The sequence below is a fragment of the Corvus moneduloides genome, chromosome 5 (assembly GCF_009650955.1).
Source record: "Corvus moneduloides isolate bCorMon1 chromosome 5, bCorMon1.pri, whole genome shotgun sequence".
Taxonomy (NCBI): domain Eukaryota; kingdom Metazoa; phylum Chordata; class Aves; order Passeriformes; family Corvidae; genus Corvus; species Corvus moneduloides.
In genome coordinates, this window is record NC_045480.1 from 55,799,366 (window position 1) to 55,819,668 (window position 20,303).

At 40.9% G+C, this 20,303-nt stretch overlaps 1 long non-coding RNA gene across 1 annotated transcript in view; it reads right to left on the reverse strand.

Annotated features, from left to right (window-relative positions):
* Positions 1-20,303, reverse strand: part of LOC116444339 — a 399,973-nt gene that overhangs the window by 334,851 nt on the left and 44,819 nt on the right. The window lies entirely within an intron of this gene.

The following is a 20,303-nucleotide window of genomic DNA, read 5'->3' on the forward strand; positions in this document are numbered from 1 at the left end:
AGTTGTGCTGTCCTCTCTTGCACAGTCCACTTTGCCTCTGTTGCTTGCACGAAAGCAGGGAGTGAACCTTCAGGTCTGTTGTTCCAGTTTTCTCTGGGGGGAGGAAATTGTTTGACAGTGCCATAAAGTCAAGTTTTGAGCTGTGTATTAATTTTATGTCTGCCATCTACACTCCACTCCTCTTAATTAAAAAAAGTGACTGACCTTGATAAGTAAAATGAGTTGGTGAAGGTAACATGGCTCAATCAATGACTGACCTCAAAGAGAGCCTTGGCAAGAGGCACTTCATATGCACAACAGACTAAAGGGGTAGAAAAAATAATGACATAAACCTCCAAGTTGTCCCTTTTAAGCTCCATTCCAAAACAGCACACTGACATGCCTCAGAGATGTAGTGATTAGATTATCACTAGAGAATATGGAATTAGTTTGGGGAGTTGTGCAGACATTATTATTTCTTTTATGACAGCAGTTAAGGAGTTCAAATCATGCACTGTGAGACTTGAGATGGCGATTATACAGAAAGAAGGAAGAAGAAAAATCCCCACCCAGGGAGTTTACATTCTAAATGATTCTCAGATACACTAATTATTAGGTTGCCTGACATTTAATCAATCACTGAACAATTTAAATGCTTGACAGAAAGGAAATATCTGTCTTTGATTTAGTATGAGCCGATTTCTAGCAGGAAAAACTTAAAACTGAATAAACCAATTATTATTCCCATTACCTCATCCTGAGTGACTCTCTGGGATTATAAAGCCATCTTATTGGACTTATAGCTGAGAAATAGACTTCTAAGGCATAAAGTTCTCCAGATGGATGCTTTTGGGGAATTAGTTGAATAAGAGAGATTTAATCCATCCAAAAGTCAGTATACTTAAATACATGATGAACGTTAAAAACTCTCTGCTAATCCAAAGTGACAGGTACTAATAGGGTACTTAGTAGATTAATAGCTAGCAGGCTATGTTTGGGACCATGCTGTTTATTTCTATCGTGTGCTTGAATGGATGTAGAAAATAAACCCAGTCCCTTAGGCACATTTAACTCAAGTGGACAAAAATGCATGATTGTACATCTAAGCAGGCAATTGAACCTGTAAATTTATCTTTAAGATGCCATATTCCTTCAAGCTCTTGAGAAGAAAAATCATAAACCAATTCTGGAAGAACTTTCTAATTACTGCATGTGGCGGTTTGCTGATTTTCCTTGCACTACTTTTTGTCAAAGGGAATTTTTCAGTTTTAAGACACTGTCTTTTCAGGTCTTAATTAATACCATGCACAGGTGCCATGCAGGATAATCACAGTAAATCACACAAAGGGTTATGAGTCTCTGAGGAACTCTTATTAAAGATAGTCACATCACAAAGCAATAAGCTAGAAGGATGAAACTCTCACACACCACCCGTTTTGGTTGGGGCTTTTCATGTCTACAGAAGGAATCAGATTTATTTAACCAGAGGCCCTACCCTTTAAAAAAAATGGGGAGACAGACAAAAATATCTGAAAAGACTCTGTCTCACTAACACTTTCTATGATGTGAGGTTCTGCAAACAGCGTACTTGATGAACAGAAGATATCCCTCATACTTGCACTGTATTTTTGCAATTACAGTTTGGATGAAGGGGTAGTGTCAGAGTCCTTACACCAGCCTCTGAATTCCCCCAATTATTTGGCACCAAAAGTTGCAAGGGACAGGTGAGTAAAAAGTAAAGGCAATGTTACTCTCTGTGGCTAGCGAAGTACCACCTCTCCTTTTCTCTGACTGCACATTAGACAGGGTTCCAAATCTAAGAACCATCACAACTTACAGTGCATGCTTTCATGTGGTCACACACTACAGAAAATATTCAGGATTGTAATTTGTTCAAAACTGACAGTCTGCTCCCTGCTAGCACTGCAGCTTGACAGACTCCTCCAAAAAGACAGACTGAGCCAGATATTGCATGATCTTCCATATTTAAAAGAACTGAGACAAGCTTCCCATGTTGTTGGAAGAAGGATTAATAGGAGGATGCTCAGTGCATCTCGGTGTGCTCTTGGGAAACTGCAAGGATCAATCTCTCTAGACTTCTCTGCTCCCTGGCAGGCTGCTCTGAACAGCTCTACAAGTCCTTGGAAAAAAAGGGCAACAAATGTCTTTAATTTTTTCTAGGTACCATTTCAGGTTTTCTGTTCTCAAAGGATATTTTTCCTTCTGCTAAGAAACTTTATCCTTGAAATCAAACTAACAGATTTTCTACACACTGGGAATTCCTGTTTCAGCACACTTTTAGTAGTACTAATGCAGTAACACCAGAGGATGCACAGAAGAATGAAACAAAGAAATGCCAATGATGATAATAACAACAGCCACCAATAAACTCTGCCCTCAAAATCTGTCATTGTAAGCAGAAGCAACATTTGTAACAAGACACCAAAAGTCTAACTACCTCAGTTTTCTGTATCCAGAAGTGGCGAGCAGAAGATATACAAAAGGGAAAATGCATGAATTTGTTAATCATTTAAAATATTTTAATTTGAACTGAAGAAACTTAAATGTAAGTAGTAAAGGCCTTATCTACATTTGGATTGCTTCCACTCCTATGGTTTGCTAACACTTGTTGGTGTTGGCAGCATTGCATGCTGCCAAGGATACATTTTTAAGTCATAGAATCATTTAGGTTGGAAAAGACCTATAAGATCACAGAGTCTGAATAAATATGCTGAGATGGAGATCATAAAGTTATAAAAATCTCTATGCAAGATGTTTCTAAAAGTAGAAAAGGCACAATTGATTTGCCAAGGGTCATGTTGGAGATTTAGGATAGATTAAGGAATTAAACATTTTTTTCTTAGGTATGTTTATGCTGCATTGACTGCCAAATCATGTCTCCTTTTTACCCATAATGGAAAAGTGAGGTACAGAACCATAAACAAGAGCAGCAGAACATGATCACACTGTCATGAAAAGGAGCATGAGGATGAAAACCTCTTGACTTCTGTCAACAGAAGCAAAACAACAGTAAACTAACAAGGAAGCAGGAAGCATTAACAAGTCAGGTATGCCATGCCTTCCTGTGCTTGGGGTTTTCAGGTGTTTATAAACTAGACACTATGTAAACTAAAAAAACAAAACAAAACAAAACTGAAGAGCTACCTCTGAATATCTGCCAGATTCATAATATGGAAACAAACAATTCTCTTTGCTTCCACTGAAAAAACAGAGGAGGTAAGTAAATAGGCAGAAGAGGTTTTAAGACAGTGTCATCAGAGTTCAGGCATGAGCAAGACGAAAGAAACCTCACTTCCTACATCAAGAAAAAAAAAATCTCACTGTCCAGAGTCACAGTGGTGTAAAAGTATAATAAAGCAAAACAAAACTGAGTTCTCCATGAGCTAATGTTAGCATACCAGAAAAGAAAAGCAAAGCTGCTCAGGAGAGCTTTTCTATTTGCTGACCATACAGCTGATAGAAAGTAGTAAGAATTGCTAGTAAAAGGAAAACCAAACTCTCACGAACCTCAAAGACAAAAAAGGAAATTCTGTGACTGTGAGGGAAAACTATGATTTCATATTTTCCATAGGTACCATATTTTAATCATCGTTTCAGGAGAACCCCAAATGTTGGCAATTTGTATACTTAACTCATGGAGTAGAAGCAAAGACACATACACTGTTGAGCAGGTTTTAGCAGAACTACACCCAGGTATTTATAATCAACAGACTCAAGACTGGAAGCAAACTCTGCCAGTGAAGTACAAGATGCAGCAACTTCATCTCTGCAATAGATTTCAATCTCCATGTGTCTCAAATATTTCTCCCTACAATGAAGAACATGATCGTTTAATCCAGTGTTCAGTGTCTAAAAGCTGAGTTCTTGAAAGGCACATTTTTTCGACTTGAAAGGTTAGGTTTTTCAGGAGGTTCTGCATTTTACTCACTGAACAAGAACCCCTCAAACAATAATTTATTTACAGAATGTATTAACAGGGAGTTTCCAGGTAAAACTATAACAAATTCCAAACACACACTTTAAAATGTAGAATTTTCTGCTGCCCCATCTAACCACTAATCAAACACAAAAACCTGGTTTTCCAATTTCTGATTAATAAATGAACCCATCATATTCTAGCAATCTACTTCTCGTGCAGGTGGGCAAACAGGATGGGGTTGTGGAGATGCCCAGGACAGTCTGACAAACAGAAAGGTTTTTATAAACAGGTGTTTGCTGCTTTTTTTTCCTTTTCATGATACATAAAAGGAGGGAAAGTTTTGCCAGAATTAAGGCAGCCTGTTTTGTATATCACACCTGCTAGAGTCCAAAGTGTGAACAGTCCTACTGCGTATAGAGGCATTCATCACAAAAGGTTGGGAAGGAAAAAATTCTGCAGTTGGGAGAGGTATCTATCTTTGCAGATCTAATCTTCCTGAAGCTGTTTAGCAAGACTTTTCACTCTTGCTCCCTAAATGACCTCATAGAAGATTTTCCTTTGCCTGCCTCATCCATACACCATCTTTTATTTATCTAAACACATAGGAAACAAACACACCTCCTTTGCTAGAAGGTCAAACTCATCCTCTTCCTCCCAAAATGCTATTTGGTGAAGTGACAAAGTATCAGTTGTACCATTGCACCACCTCAAAGGAAATCAGCAAGTACAGCCCTTCCTCAATGATAATCTACTCAACCAAAGACTACACACTAATTAGGAAGAACTAAGTATGTTCCAAAGAAACTTCGTCCAAACTGCCAATTAAATACAACCTGAGCTTATTATGATTTTCACAAAATGAGGAACAATTGGTTTCATCAGCTTGGTTCACTTTCACAGTGCTTTTTCTGGTTTGAGTTCTAGCCAGAGGTGAGAAAAAAAAGCAGCAAAAATGCCATAAAAGGGGCAAAATGCTGTTCTTCCTGAATTTATAATACACAAAGGGTTCATTATCTCAGTCACTCTCATTCTCTGAACGACCAGTCTCTACCAGGCCAGACCAACCTTCTCACTAATTCTAATTTCTCTTAATTTTGGGAAAGCTCTGGGATAAATCATCAAGCTATAGCTCCAAGGCTCCCTCTAAGAGGTTTTAGATGTGGAAAGACAAAGAAGAAAATTGTTCTAGTACTTCCTGATTGCTTTTTAAAGCAATTTGAAAGCATTGAATGGTCTCTATTACCAATTCCCACAGAGAAGAGAAAAGCACTGAAGCTACAGCTCTCCTTTGCACTCTTGGGGCAAGGGACCAGATGTTAAAATAGTGATTGGGCATCCCTCACACTAAGGGTGCTAGGCAATGCTAACATCTCTCCTATGGAAAGGAGTAAAGCAGCAGTCTGCTTAGAAAGCTGGGAGACCAGACATACCTTCATGTTTTAAGGCTGTAGAGGTCAGGAACTCATAAGATCTGCCACCCTAAGTAACAGAATTTCACTCACTGAACCAAGAAATGTTGCAAAAGAAGGAAATAAATGCCCCTCCTCCCCCACCTTGATTTGAGATGTTTTTCTCATGAAGAATCTTTTCTTATGCTTCCATAAATCCTTTTCTTGCTGAAAATTCTCACTTCTCAAACTTGCCCCTTTTACCAATGGGGATTTCTCTAACATGAACTTCTAATCTCTCACTGGATATTGGCAGACCTGTGTCTTGACAGAATTTTCCTGTTTCATCTCCCACAGTACAATTCCAGCTGGCAAAGCTTTCAGGGACACCAACCAGCCGCAATCACAGCTCTGCCAGATCAGCATGACACTGTTTTCTCCTCTGTCTGGAAAAGCTGCTAATGGACCAGAAAGTGGGTTGACACAAAATAGACCAAATCTCAGCATACAGAAATAGCAAACATTAATTAGATCAGAACAGCTCAAATGTTCTTTTTACCAGACTGTAAATTTGTTCATAATTTGATTTATTACAATTTGTTGAGGAGAAATTCAATTGTTGAGTGTTGAATCAACCTTTGATGGTCATTTGTTATTATCTCATATTTCCCTTCATTGTTGTCTGTTACACTGTTTGAATCATCTTCAAAATTAAACACATCTAATAAAATGTCTGCTTGTAAAAAAAAAAAAAAAGCATGCCACCCAAACCCAAATAGTACCAGAAAACAAAAAACAAACCAACAAACAACCCAAACAGTTTCAGGCTAAAACAGCCTGGGAATTGTAGCTGCATGAATCCCACCCATAATGGGACCTGAGGTATAAGAATTATAAGGCACATGTTCAGGGATCTAGCTCCCCATCAGATCACTTACACAACAGGATGTAAGGAACATGAAGATCAGATTCTGAAGCTAAATGAAGCTATCCCAGTCACTGAAAAGTTGAAGGATTTGTAAGATCTCCATAGGTTTTCCTTAAAGGGATCAACTTGTTTAATTGTTTGCAGTAAAATCTAGGAGCACTTGTTTCCTTCTTTAGATGTTTTTGTGTGGAAGAAATAAAAAGAACTTTTTTCCCAAATCAAAAAAATGGTGATATCATCATCATTCTATACATGTGGCAAATTATTGATGTCACAAATACATTTCCTAAGAGTGTCATTCTTCAGTGCTTAATTTATGAGGATTTGTCAAGAAATGAAACACTTATAAGTCTCTGATAAGTTCTAGGTTCATGCCCAGAAAATCAAGAATGTCCCACTGGCTAAAACACAGGATTTTTTTTTGTTTCACAAAACATTTTACATTCCTAACACCAATCTTATGCAGACTCTCTGCAAGCCAAAAAGCAACACTGTGAATTTAAATAGCCCTTGAAGTGATTATTACTTTTTTTAATTGCTGTTCCACAGCTGGAAATCTTACCAAGGTCACCTGTAAAATTATACAAGTGACTGACAAGAAAAACAGAAATAGCTATCTACAATAACTCCAAAAACCCCCCATCCTGAGTAATCACAATTAAGTATCTCAATCTACTTGAGATAATATAGCAACAGGCTTCAGGGTCTCAGAAGACAGAAAAACAGCACAGTCTGAAGGGAGAGACTCAACACAATAGAAACTGGCAGGTGATACCAGCTTCATTAGAGAAACAGCTAATTTGGATTCGAGTGTCATACTAATGAAACTATCCTCCAAAACCTCAGTCAGTAACTCCAGTAAGGTTTGCACAGAACTTTCTAACCTGGCTTAATATTTGCAGTTTGACTCATTTCAAAGTTCTGCATTGACTTCCTAATGATTTCTTTCTGTAAGAGCATGCCATACAGAGGCAGAAGCAGAAAAAAGATACAATGCAGAATTTAAGTGAACGTTTTTACTGCCTGTATTTCCTGACTGCATTTCCTTGGAGTACTGGCAGCAAGACGCTTCCCAGAGCAAAAGAGATTTAAATGTACTACAGAAAATCAACATATTATACCCACACTGAAAAATAACTTATTTTTTTCTTATAAACCATATACAAACAGCACTTTTCATTAAAAAGCAATTCCTTTAAAGTTGAAGGCTTGAAGGACACCAAGTACAAAAGTTATGTGCCCTCAGCATAGCTATCAAGTGGCACGTCTGGAGCTGCCAAACATGCGTGCAGTAAATCAGCATCTGTGTTTCAGTGAAGAGACCTGCAACTTGGGCTCTGGACAATCCTGAATCTCACAACAGCATTGTTCTGCACACACTGGATGCATATTGCTCTCCCCTTAAGCACCCCCTGAAGTCAGTGCAAGTCTTTGGTCCTAACTCAATGAGGCAGTGGCTAAGGCTGTGGGCTTCTTCTATTTGTAAACAGCACTAGGACATTGGTAATAAGAACAAAACTTGAAAGCTCATTGTGGAAGGGTAAAACCATTTTAGGCATTTGATAGTACAAACACTACCCCATAGTTTGAGACTGTGTCTCTCTTTCCACTAGGATTATCATATTATGATTATTATTAGGACAATAAAGTCCCATCTCTGAGACAAATGGTTTCCAAAGAGGCTGCTATGATGAACCTTCCACTACCAAGAGAATCAGGAAAAAGGTGAATCATTTCTTGGAGCACACATACTATATATCAGACAGGAACATATAAAAAATACATGTATCATTGCTGTGAAGAACCCTTTGCTGTGTGCCATGGTTTAAAAAAGCACTAGTTTCACCCTAACCCAGCTTCTTGCTTTTCTATTCAGTTTCATCACTGACTTGAGCACAAGTCAAGAAAAGGCCATACCTATCTTTGAATTCAGAGCAAAGACTGCTCTGTCTGGAAGTCCTACTACTCCAGCACAAGTGTGCCTTGCTCGCAACGCGTGTATTCAGTTCATGTATCTTATTTATTCATCTGTTATTCTCTGCTGTTTTGACCCTAATTGCTCTCAGGGGGCACCGAATCTACTTGCAAGAGAAAATAAGTTTCCACAAGAAAGGCCGCAGCAGCTCTGGGTTTCTAGGTCCCTGACAAAGAATTTAAACCTACCTGAATCAGACATCCAGTGAATTTTGTAACAAATGGAGTGAAACTGTTCGTGTTCATTCCTGCTGAAATACAGGTCTAATTTAAAAATAGGACCAGGCTGATCTTTGGATCATCAGGATTGTTTAGAAGAAGGCTCCCTTGCACTTCTCACTGAAAATCAAAGATTGATTTCTCCTCCTTCTCTAATTTTTTTGGCCTCTCTCTGAATGTTACTTACAATCAAAACAACAAGCAAGTAAAACTCCCATTATTCTGCTCTCACTCAAAAAATCAGAGGGAAGAAAGGCAGTGGGAAACCCAACTCTTTGTTGAGACTGAAATTTCTCAATAATTTCCCAATTTCTCAACCATAACTGACAGCTAGGAACAAGTGATACTTGGAAAATAACCTGATTCAACTTCACAAAACAACCAGCTTTTCAGCCTACCATTTAAAGCCTGTTGAAGCCAGTGGGATATAGTTGGATTACTGGAAGACATTCAAATCTCACATGAGATTAGGTTTTCTTATTTTGGAGTTCCATAAACAGTCGGGCAGCAACTTCTCTGATCCATGCAACAGGCATGCCGCATAAAGGGGTGTTGGTCTCTTTTCCCAATCAGTAAGTGGGAGGATGAGAGGAAATGGCCTCAAGTTGCACCATGGAAAGTTTAGTTTAGATATTAGGAAAAATTTCTTCAGAGTCACCATTCCTGGAGGTATTTAAAAGATATGTAGATGTCATGCTCAGGGGTGTGGTTTAGTGATGGACTTGGCACTGTTAGGTTTGTAGTTGTACTCAGTGACCTTAAGGGTCTTTTCCAACCTACATCATTCCATGGTAACAGATTGAGCCAACTGCCTGACAACCCTTTAGCACTATTTTTCAAAGAGCTCTTTCACAGCCCCTTCTGAAGGGGCTCTGCCACTCACGGCTCTTTTCACTGATGGGGAGGACCCTGAGGATGACATGGCTCATCATGCTATTCACAGGCACAGCCAGCACGCCATGTCAGGTTGATTTTGCTCTGTGAAGCTCAACTCCGGCCTCCTTATTGGGAAGTGCTTCCCTTCAGGATTTGGCACTGTCTCAGCTGTGGAACCCAGGACTCAGCAGCAGTATCTATGCCACCACAGGAAACAAAGAGAGCCCTAGCACAGACACAGAACCATCTAAACAGTGCAGCTATTGGAATGGTTTGGGCATGGATTTGGCCAGGCCAGTTAGAACTGTGCCAGATAGTTTCAGGACACAAGTAGGGCATTATCAGGACCTGTTGGTGGGTTTGATGAGCCCGTCCAATATGGTGAGAGAGGAAGATTTAACAAACTGTTTGTGAACTGAGCCATGCCCCTTGGCTTTACTTTTATGGCTAGGGAGTACACTCCAGCCTAGTTTACTTAGTAACAGAGAGAGAAAATTGGCAAAGTCAGATGTTGCAAGCTTTGACCCTAAGGCTCTAGGTCTGATCAAAAGCCCAAGAAAGGGGTCTAAAGTCATCACTGCTACAGCTGCTGTTCACAATTCTGCACCAGCAGAGTGCAGAATCCCCTACTGGGGTGGACCTGGCCATCCACAATTGTTGCTATATGAGTGGGTTTTATGGCCTTTCCCTATGGTCTGCAGCAGTCTGAGCAGACTGCAGTCACCCAGCTTCCTCATGCACTGGATCTTTGTGCAGACCCGGGCAGCAGTCTGGGGGGAAAGTTGGTTCTGCCCTCCCTGTTATATGGTAAGGGAGTAGCCAGCTGCAACCCAGAAGCCTCCCAGTCCTGGTGGAGACAAGGTCTCAGATATTTCCTGGGGCAACTTGGCATGAAGCACATTGAGACATTTTTCTGCCTCTGCCCACAGTCCTGAATGCTGAGATCACAGCTCTGCAGCCAGCTCTAACTCATCTCTTCACCTTACAGATCCTCCTGACCAGCACATTCTGCCACAGCAATAGCAAGGCCCATGAGCATTTCTGACCAGTGTTCATTGTTCTTCAGAAAGATGCTGGAGCATAAACATCATTCAACATGAGCAGCCTTTTCTTTCCTTTCCTTTCCACAAAGAGGCATTTAGCTAGGCTTGGCAGAGGGAGGTAAGCCTCTGGGAAGACATTATCCTGCCAGCAAACACTGGTGACTGGCTTTGTGTGCATGTATGTGTGTGTTTGGCAGACGCTGGATGCTAAATAAATATGGGTTATTAATAAAGTGCTAGCTGGAGATGGAAAATAAGATTGAATGCTTCATCTTTCAAGATCTGTTTCAGGATCTTAGGGGGGAAATAAAGAAGTAAGACAATGGAAAATGGAGAGCCACAGGGGAAGGAATGGGGTGGAGAAGGGAATTCAATAAAGAGGAAAATAGCAACAAGGAGGAGGCAGTAAATTTGGTTGGTTGTAAAAGATGCTCAGGCAGAAAAAAAAAGGGTAACAAAATAGCACTGGTATAAACAAAATGTCAACCACCTCTTGCCCTGCTGTGATTCAAAACAAGATATGAAAACACACTATATTGGCCAAGAACACTTGTGAGAAACTGGAGAAGGAGCAAAAGACAAGCAAATAGTCTGAAAGGGAAAAAAGAAAATGCAAGAAAGCCTGGCATAATGTGCCCAGAGAAGGAGCCCCTGTAACACAGAGGGGCTTTAAAGTGCTGCAGGACTCTACAGAAATGACCACAGGCCCCAGAGGGGTTCTGCTCCTGCCTTCACCCCATTGACATCCTACCTAGCACAACCACGGGTTTCATCTTCTCTTCTGTGCCCCAAGTCAACGCCTGTGCTTGGGAAACAAGTGCCAGCAGGTTTTCCTTTTACCATGCCATTTTTATGACCTAGTCCAACTCACATACTGCACATACCTTGGAACCACATCCTCCCTCCTAGGAACTAACCACAGCATGGTTACTCCTGTGGCAGCACTGTACTGTCACACAGTGACACTACAATAACCCAATTTTGCAAATTTCTTATAAAAGCATTTAGTACCACAACAACCCTTACACTTAGACTGCATGGATTTTAGCTTAAAAAGTCTTTACATTTTTATACTTCTTAATTAACAGTGTGGCTACTTTTTTGGATCATCAAATGGCAAACTGCTATATCTATCTTTACATAGGTGTTATTCATTTATTTTTGCCAGGCAACAAAACACTTCATTAATTAAGTCTCTCAGGCCTAGTTCTCTTCCACTTGTGCTACAATAGTCCTAAAGCTGTCATACAATTAATAAAGCTTAGAGTTACTGTCATATTTTTGACCACAGCTATAGAGTGTTTCAAATTTGGCTGCTTGGACTTAATGGTCCCAGAGAGCACTCTTGATTTCAGAGACAGCATCCACAACTCCCCTGGTTTTAGTGGCAGTCTTGCAGACAAAAGCAATGCAGAATCTGGATCATTTGCATTCTTTTTATGTAAGAGTGGAGCCCCTTACCTCCTAGGGCTCCTGAAGCCTAACCTGCAGCTATTTCTTTAATTCTCACCAACATAACCCACCAAAAAAAAAAATCTTTTTTTTTTGAAAAGCACATCATCCTTAGATTTTGACTTAACTCCAGGTTTTGATCTATCACCTTTGTTCTTCAAGATGAGATAGAGACTGAGAATCTTTCAAGACAACGGTGTCAGAAAAAGACCACATTGTAAAACAAACTTATTAGTTCCACACATCCTTTTTCACACACAACTCAATGCACACATTACATAGACAGGCTCAGTGCCTCATTTTGCAGAAATTCACACATGTTGCCTCAAAGCACACTGATCCAATGGGCCACAAAAATCTTATCTGCACATGCACACAGAGGCCAGGATGTGTGGGATGCCATGTTCTTGTTTCACAAACCTAGGTCAGCTCTGTAGGAAGGAGATGCCACAAACCTATGTCGACCACCAGAATTCAAACTACTCACTGCCGCCCAGCAAAGACGGAGGGGATAAAAAGCTAAAAGGCAGGACAGTTGGCAATCTTCCTACTGCTAGCCTTACTCTGGAGCACTCTTACCAGCAGGGGCTTATTGAAAAACTGTTCACACTCCAACAAGTGCCGTTCAGACAGAGAGAATGTATTATTCCTTGGCCTTCCGCCTCACAGCAGGAATGCATGATACCCCTGTAAGGACAACTCAAAATGGGGCCCTTCTTAAGTGGCCCTCAGCATCTCATTTAAGCACTCACTTCTACCCCCATTACTTATGTTTCCTTCTTCTCAGGTATGGAACCTTTGCATGAAAACACCACGATTTAATTTTTCGAGCACTGTGTGATGCAGCATATACTTCATGGCTCTTAATTTAAAACATACTAGTGGGCGCTTATAATAGGTTTGTTGAGAAAAAGGAGATGATTTTAAAGAATTATGTGAATTTTTAAATATTTTTTTAAATAAATCAGCTGAAATAAAATATACTAATAAGGCAAGCATTCATTATCCCTTGCAAGCTAATTAGGTGGTCATTTTTATTTTCAGCTAGTTGTGTCTACTATTTATCACTCCAAAATCAGTCTTATGCGTAACAACTCTGTTTGAAATGACATCAAAAGCTTGAAATCAAGGCTTCGCTACATGCAGTGTGAAAGCAACAATGACAATTCTGTTTTGTTTTATTATTCAAAGAAAGAATTTCCAAGAAAAATGCCACTGGAGGCTAAAACACTATTAAAGATGTCTAGCATACAAAAAGCTCAATTCTGTGAATGCTTAACAAGGGGTTCTGCAAAAATAACTGTTAGCTGCAGAACTGATTTCAATCTTTCAGGCAAAACACTTGAAATGCCTTTCCCACAAAAACCCCAAACTCTCATTGACAAAGGATCTCTTCTGCAAGCTTTACTTTCACTTCTGTCCTTTGTCTGACACAAAGACAATTTCTCCCTTCAACAGACAAGGAAAGAATAGCTAAAAGCCCATTAAACAGAAAAAACCCTTTCTCTCTCCTCAATTAACTATCAGTGTACTTCAGCATCACTATGTATAAATATTTTTGAGCCCCTCTTGTAAGTAGCATGAAGGATTGCAGTTACTGTTTGTGCAACAGCTTTCCATTCCTTAGCCCCTTTTCCCTAAGGTCATCTGTATTTCCGAAGGGGTAAAGCAAGTGACCATTGCAGCTTAGAGAGCCACATCAGCAGCCTACTCACTCACCATGCTCCTGCAGGTGATTTTCCTTGGTGTCCCCCTCTTGTTTTTTAAGGCAGCAGGAAGAGAACAATATCTCCTGTGTTTCTCTACTTCTGCTGGTTTGCTCTCCAGGAAGGGAGAGAAAGGACCTTTATGTGTATTTCTCCAGCCCAGTACAGGCAGCAGAGCTCTGCTATCCTGCAAAGTCCAGGCCACAGCAGTCTGGGATAACAGGGGTGAGGGTGGAGTTCCCTAACCCACCACCCTGCTGAGCTACTTGCACTCCTGAACGGAGCTAAGGGCAAACACACCAAGTGAAAGGCCTGATCCAGGCAGGCAGCCACTCCTGCTGGCAGCATAAACCCTGCTGCAGCAAAGGGATTATTCACTGGAGTACTGCAGACTACTCCAGTGACACAGAGCTTGCAAAGGGAAGAACTGTGTGAGACCACTGTGCACGCCACACACAGCCATTCTCAATTACCCTCACACCTGAGGACATGCTGCTGCCATCACCAAAATCTGTTTTCACTTCAGGCATTTGGTGTTGCACTCTCTTCCTGCCAAACAGTTCCTGCAGCCCAGGGATGAGATCTACTTTCTTACCTTCTTTTCTCTTTTTTTTAAATTTTTTTAAAAGTTAATATGATTACTGGCAAAGGCATGCGTATCCCACAGAGTGACATGCAAGGAAGAAATTAAGAAGACTGCTGATGAATCCCAAGACACCCTTCTCTTCCAGGTATTCCACCTCAAATTTCATCAACTTTGGAGCAGATGCTTCCTGCAGTGGAGAGCAAATCTTCAGATGATTCATGGCTGGGGATTTCTAGCTGCCACTGCTTGTCACCACATTACTCAGAGGAGCTTACAAGCTCGCTGAAGGCAATAAATAGCTTTCTAAACCCTGCTCATTCATATAGTTTCTACTTCAGTAGCATGAAAGAGTAGAATCTACAACCAACACAACAGAAACAGAAAAAAATTTTCTCTACACTTTAAAAAAAAGAGTTTTCACTCTTAGAATTCAGAATGTATACCAAAGGTGAAAAGGCTTGGTAGTTGCTCAAAAGGACTCCCTGTCTGGGACAGGATTGCATCTGTTACTCAAATCTATGCTGCCAAACATGCTGTGGCCTAACACTGTTCTTACCCAGCAGCGTTGTTTCCTTCTAATATGCCTTGAGTTTAAAAATCTCTACCTATGCCAGTGAAGGAAGCATGGCTTGACAGAGAAAAGCTGGCGACACAAAGAGTCCTGCCTGGCACAGAAGCCTCAACCCAGCTAAGAGTTATGTCCAGTCTCCCCAAAGAACACCTATCCACAGGGTTTACTCATGCAGAGAACACACAGGACACCATGAATCAAGGGCAGTGGCAAAAATGCTGGGTGATCCCCTTGGTGGATGGGAGACCCTGTGAGAATGAGCCCTTCAAAAAACAAAAAGCCCCTGGCCCAAAACAGCTATAAAGTCCATTGCTTTGCGTATCTCAGGTTTCTGATCCAAAGCAACTGGTGGAGCCAAGTAAACAAACTGCCTTTGGAAAGAGGTATTATTTCAAACCCTTGGGGAAAAAACGTTCATTCCCTTAATACTGATCTCAGTAGGCAACGGAAAGAGTAACTGTTTCTGCTTATTTCTCCCCATTCCTACAGATGTGTTGAAGCCTTTACAATATTCCCATCTCTCTACTGATGGGAATATTCACATTATGAAACATATCTCACAAAAGAAGGTTGAACATGAGAGGCAGAGTGATAGCAGCACCTCAAGACCTTATTCCTGGAAAGAAGAGCATAGGCTGTATATAGGCTCTGCATGAAGCTGTATCTCAGAGTACAGAACATCTTGGGAATACAAAGACCATCTGTTTAAACCCAGTCGGAAGTTAGAGCAGACAAAAAGGCCAGGCTTTCCTACCAGCACTATAAAAACCTCAGTCTGTGCTCAGGACTCTTTTAAATGCAAAATATTAGCTAAAACATGCTAGCAACATTGATCTTCTCTACACCTTCAATCAGCTAACAGAGCTTAATTCTTCTGCCCTCAATCTTCTCTGTACCAAAATGACAGCCTCCTTTCCCTGTCCTTCCCTATCCCTAGATACTGATACTCTTAAACAATCTCTGACCCCATCACAAATATCCCACAGCCACATTCTCTCTCCATATTCTCCTCTCTGCTGCACTGCCATGTGAGCTACTAGTTCCCAACCTCTCTGGCTCTGGGCCACAAAGGCTTATCAGGGCCACCCCCCTGTACTCCCAAACACAACAATGCAGTTTGCTGAAGTCTGTATCTGTGTGGCACCTATCCTTCTGTTCTGACTAAGGAATCAGCTTCTCTAAACCTCTGCTTGGGCTTCTGACAGCAAACATCTCACAAAACCAGGTCACTGGATCTCTGCCATAGCAGCTTCCCATGAGAATGGGCACCAAGTTGTCGGATGCAAAGTAACAGCATGTGACCCCTGAGGCGGTGCCTGTGCACTATTGTCAGAAAGATGGTACCACTGCTTACTGCACCAACAAATATGTCATTCAACAAAGACTCAGCAGAAGAGTCTGCCAAGTACACCCACTCTCAGAACAACTTTGTACAAGAGATTAGATAAACTGAAAAGAATGCATTCACTTCATGTGCTTCCTGTCTCAGTCTCTGGTCTTATATCTGCATTATCTGATTAAGTGACTGTTAAATAACCCAAGCTGCCTCGGGTTCCTAGGCTCAGGAAAACACTTTATCTTGATCTGGAAGTGTTGAAGTAATCTCCAAATATGAATTTCAACAACGAAGAGCATTATTCAAGGCATAAATGAAGCTCTGTACTAAATCAAATCTAGTTACATCTGATAATGTAAAAAGGGAAAAATACTTCAAAGGAAGATGTAGCAAACTCTCTCTTGTATATTGCTTCTTATTAGCAGTACTCAAAGCAGGTAACAAAACTCAGTCCAGTCCATGCTACCAATGAGGGAAAACAAAGTATAAGAAAAGGGAAAAGGTTTGTAAGCAGGAAAAGGATCCCCTCAACCACCCCCAATCAGTTGTTTTCTCCACCAAGGGAGAGCAAGTCTCTAAATGTCACATCTTCTTCCAACACATGCAAGGAGAGGAAAAGTCCCCAAACCCTTCTTAAGAATATGAAAAAATATCTTCAGAACATAAGTCAAAGTATTCTCATTACCCACACAAATGCAATTCCCTTTGAAAGAGCATGAAACGATAAAACAGTATTAAAATATGAATGGGGCACTAATCTGGTAAACAGTTTCATTAGGAGAAAACAGCGTTCGTGGGAAAAATGTATTTCTTATTGCTCATTCTGAAAGGAATTTGAAGCACAGCTGAACAACTGGTTTTGGAAACACTTGCTCCACACCTAGCCATAAGTCTCTACCTGCAAAGACATGGGAAAGCATTTGTTCTGTTGGTGAAATCAGAGTGAGGATTTTATCCACCCATTTTGGCAATGGTCTCCGGTTATATAATGATTTCCATATGCTTATCGCATCTGAACAAGAGCAAAACAGCACGATACCAACTGGTTCTGTTTACATTATGATTTAGCCTTACATTTGGGGTTTTTTGGAGGGGATGTTTGTCAGGGGCAAGTGAATGCTTTTCAAAGTACCTTTCACTCTTTGACACTGAAATCAAACCCATTGCCAGTAGGAAAGGGAGAAATCTGGATTCATTTTAAAAAAAAATACGGCCAGAACAGCATGAACATAATGCTGGATAATATAGAAGGAACTGGCAGTAACACCAATGTTTAAAGTGGTCTGACATATCTCATGGTGAGACTTTGTATTCAGTTATTTACAGCATTGCCAAATTAACTGGTTTGCCAGCAATTTCATTGGCTAGGTATCTACCCCAGACTGGGAATTTTTTGTTTTGTTTTTCTTGGAAATGGGAGAAAAACAACTGCTCAGAGAAAAAAAAACACCTGTTCCATTGTTTCTGAAAGTTGGAAACAATTTTTTACAAAACCCACATTTGTTTCTCCCTTTTGAAAATAAATAAACAAATCAGATTTGAACAACTTTCTTACTGAGCAGCGAGGTTGTAGAATTGGACTTCACAATTTTTGGTCGTGGTTTTGAAGATATGAAGTTTTAATTGATGTCACGGGAAAAAACGATCCCGTGAAGTAACATACTTGGTTGAGTCTTACAGAAATTCAGCAACTGTACAGCAACATCTTGTGCTGTTCACCCAGCATTCATCACTGCCCTGTGGAATTTTAGTATTTTGTGGTGCTACAAATAATCATAATAAACAAATAATAAACATAATAAACAAAGCTAAGGAAATGACACGTGAACACCCCTTTGAGTTAAGCACTCAAAATCTAAACGGTGCAACTTTAGGCTTCTCAATGTAAGCTTGATAAGGCCCTTTTGTGATACTGCCTTTGTTGTACAAGGTAATATTACAGCTAATTTCTGTTCTCTAGGACTTCTGAGAACACCACAGGCAATGTTTGCCACTGTGGCAAGTACTGACGACTTCATTCAACCCATAAGCCAGGCTTTAGGAAGCAGCAGGAGCTTTAAGGACTGCAGCTCAATGTCACCACAGTAGCTCAGGCCCAGAAATACACTCTTTTCAAACTACACCAAAACAAGTTCTTTCCTTTTGATTTTTCCCCAAATAAAATTATAACCTAAAAGGTGCTATCTCAGCAAGAAAAGACTTTGATTCTCAGCATGAATAAGCACAGAATTATGATTGTCCAGACACTGAAGAGCTGAGTCTAAAAGTAAAAGCATAGCCAGGAGCCGAGAAGTATTCCTGCACTATGTATCTTAGATCTGGCTGGTGAGCACAGAGGGAATGCTCAGATAACTTGGCTGTGTCAAAGCAGGCACAAGAGAAAAAAGGAGTGCCTCAGTTACTGCAGACAACACTGGCCTTGCCACTTCACTCAGAAGAGTCCTCAAAACGTATTTTTTATATAAATCCAAATGATATCACCCCCCCCCCACCCTATATTAACTTAAGATGCACAACAAAACAGATCACAATCCACAGAAATTATAAAATATTTTTTATGCAAAGCTGGTGAAACTGAACATAACAACCATTCCCTAGGGCCAGGCAACATCAGTAGACTTCTGACATGGAAATGCCCAGTTGATACTCTAATCATCTCACGCTGACAGAGGCTTCAAGGAACACTTAAAGAGCTGAATCCGCTCCAACATGTGGAGAAGTTCAAAGCACTGCCATGTTTTCTCCAGCTCTCATCCCCCTGGGACAGCCACAGCAGCAAGAGGTACTTTCCCCAGACCAAGCACACCTGGATGTGGAAGTAAATAGCAGCAATCAGACACAGCCACAAATGAATTCCCTGCCTATGCTCTGCTCTGTTGACATGGTTAGCAAAAATTTCTGGATGGGATTAGAAGTGTTTGCAAAATGTTTTACACCTAAAGGTATGCATCTCCTGCAGCAGTCTTTCAGTTAGAGGAGGAAATAAATATACAACCAAAATCCTCTTCATCAGTCTCTCTGAGAAAGCATTTTTCCAGAATGAAAGGGGAAGTTCATGTTGTCACTGGAAGAAAAACACATTTTCTCTTTTCATGCACTCCTAAGATAGTTCTCAGCACTGCACATAAAGGAACAGGCTGAATCCAGCATTGCTGGTGCTGCGAGCTAAGCAAACATTTTGGGGATTTTTATTTCTGCCAAGCAAAACCACTTAATTATGGCAGCAGAGGTAATGAAGAAAAGAAAGCCCATTATCAGAAGGGTGAAATTTACTCAACTGGAGTCCACACCTGCACTGGAAAAATTCCAAAGATCTCCAGATTGAGAGGTCTGTAAAGTCAATACCAGAAAAAACCACAGGTGTAGAAAAAAAGAGAGACAAGCCTCACAGAAGTTACTCACTTAAGTGAGAGAACAGCTCTGTTCCAGAAAGTTGCCCAGCCAAAAAAATCTGGTGATAGAGGGAAGAAGTGTTTTGCTAAAGGTAAGAGCACCAGCCAGTGGCAGAAGAGTGACCCTGGGGCTTTTAGTTCTCAAATCAGTGATGCTTCCATCAAATCATATCCAGAGAAGAGGACTGTAGCAATAGTTTGTACACTGCCTGTTTGTATAATCTACTGGAAAAGGTCTTGCATATTATACATGATTGTAATGCATACATAGACAGTGAGTATTGTCTGAGAGGTACAGCAGCAACCATTTGCAGACCCAGCTCTAGAGAGTTGTGCTGCTTACTGGGGCTCATATCAGGGAGGTGACCAAGAAACTACAGGATTACAGAGTGGTGGTGAGGGACTCTGGACAGCAGCTGGGGCCTTTTTATCAATCCTCCCAGTCAGAGGGAAGGAATTTGAAAGGGCCAGTGGAGTCTGGCAAATTGACAAATGGATGGGACTGATGCCACAGCCCGGGGTTCAGCCATGGGACTCACTTGGAGAAATCTGGCTTGTGAGAGGCTGATGAGGTCCCCACCTGTCAGAGAAGGGAAAGAGCATCTTTGTTCATAGGCTTGCCCAGAGGGTGAGGAGGGCTTTAAACTAAAGTTGCTGGGGAAGCTGAACCTCAATCCATCCCGCTCCTACAAGTGTGATGCCTGTGACAGTGAAAGATGCCCAGAGTGTGGAGATGGATCACAGGTCAGCAGAAGAGCACCTGAAGAACAGCACAAAGGAATTTCAGCACCTCCAGCCAGTAAGTCAGCTTCATCCAAGTCCCAGCTTAAATGCCTCTATGCAAACACATTTAGCATGGGAAATAAACACGATGGGTTAGAGATGTGTGCGCACCTGCAGGACTATGGTCTCA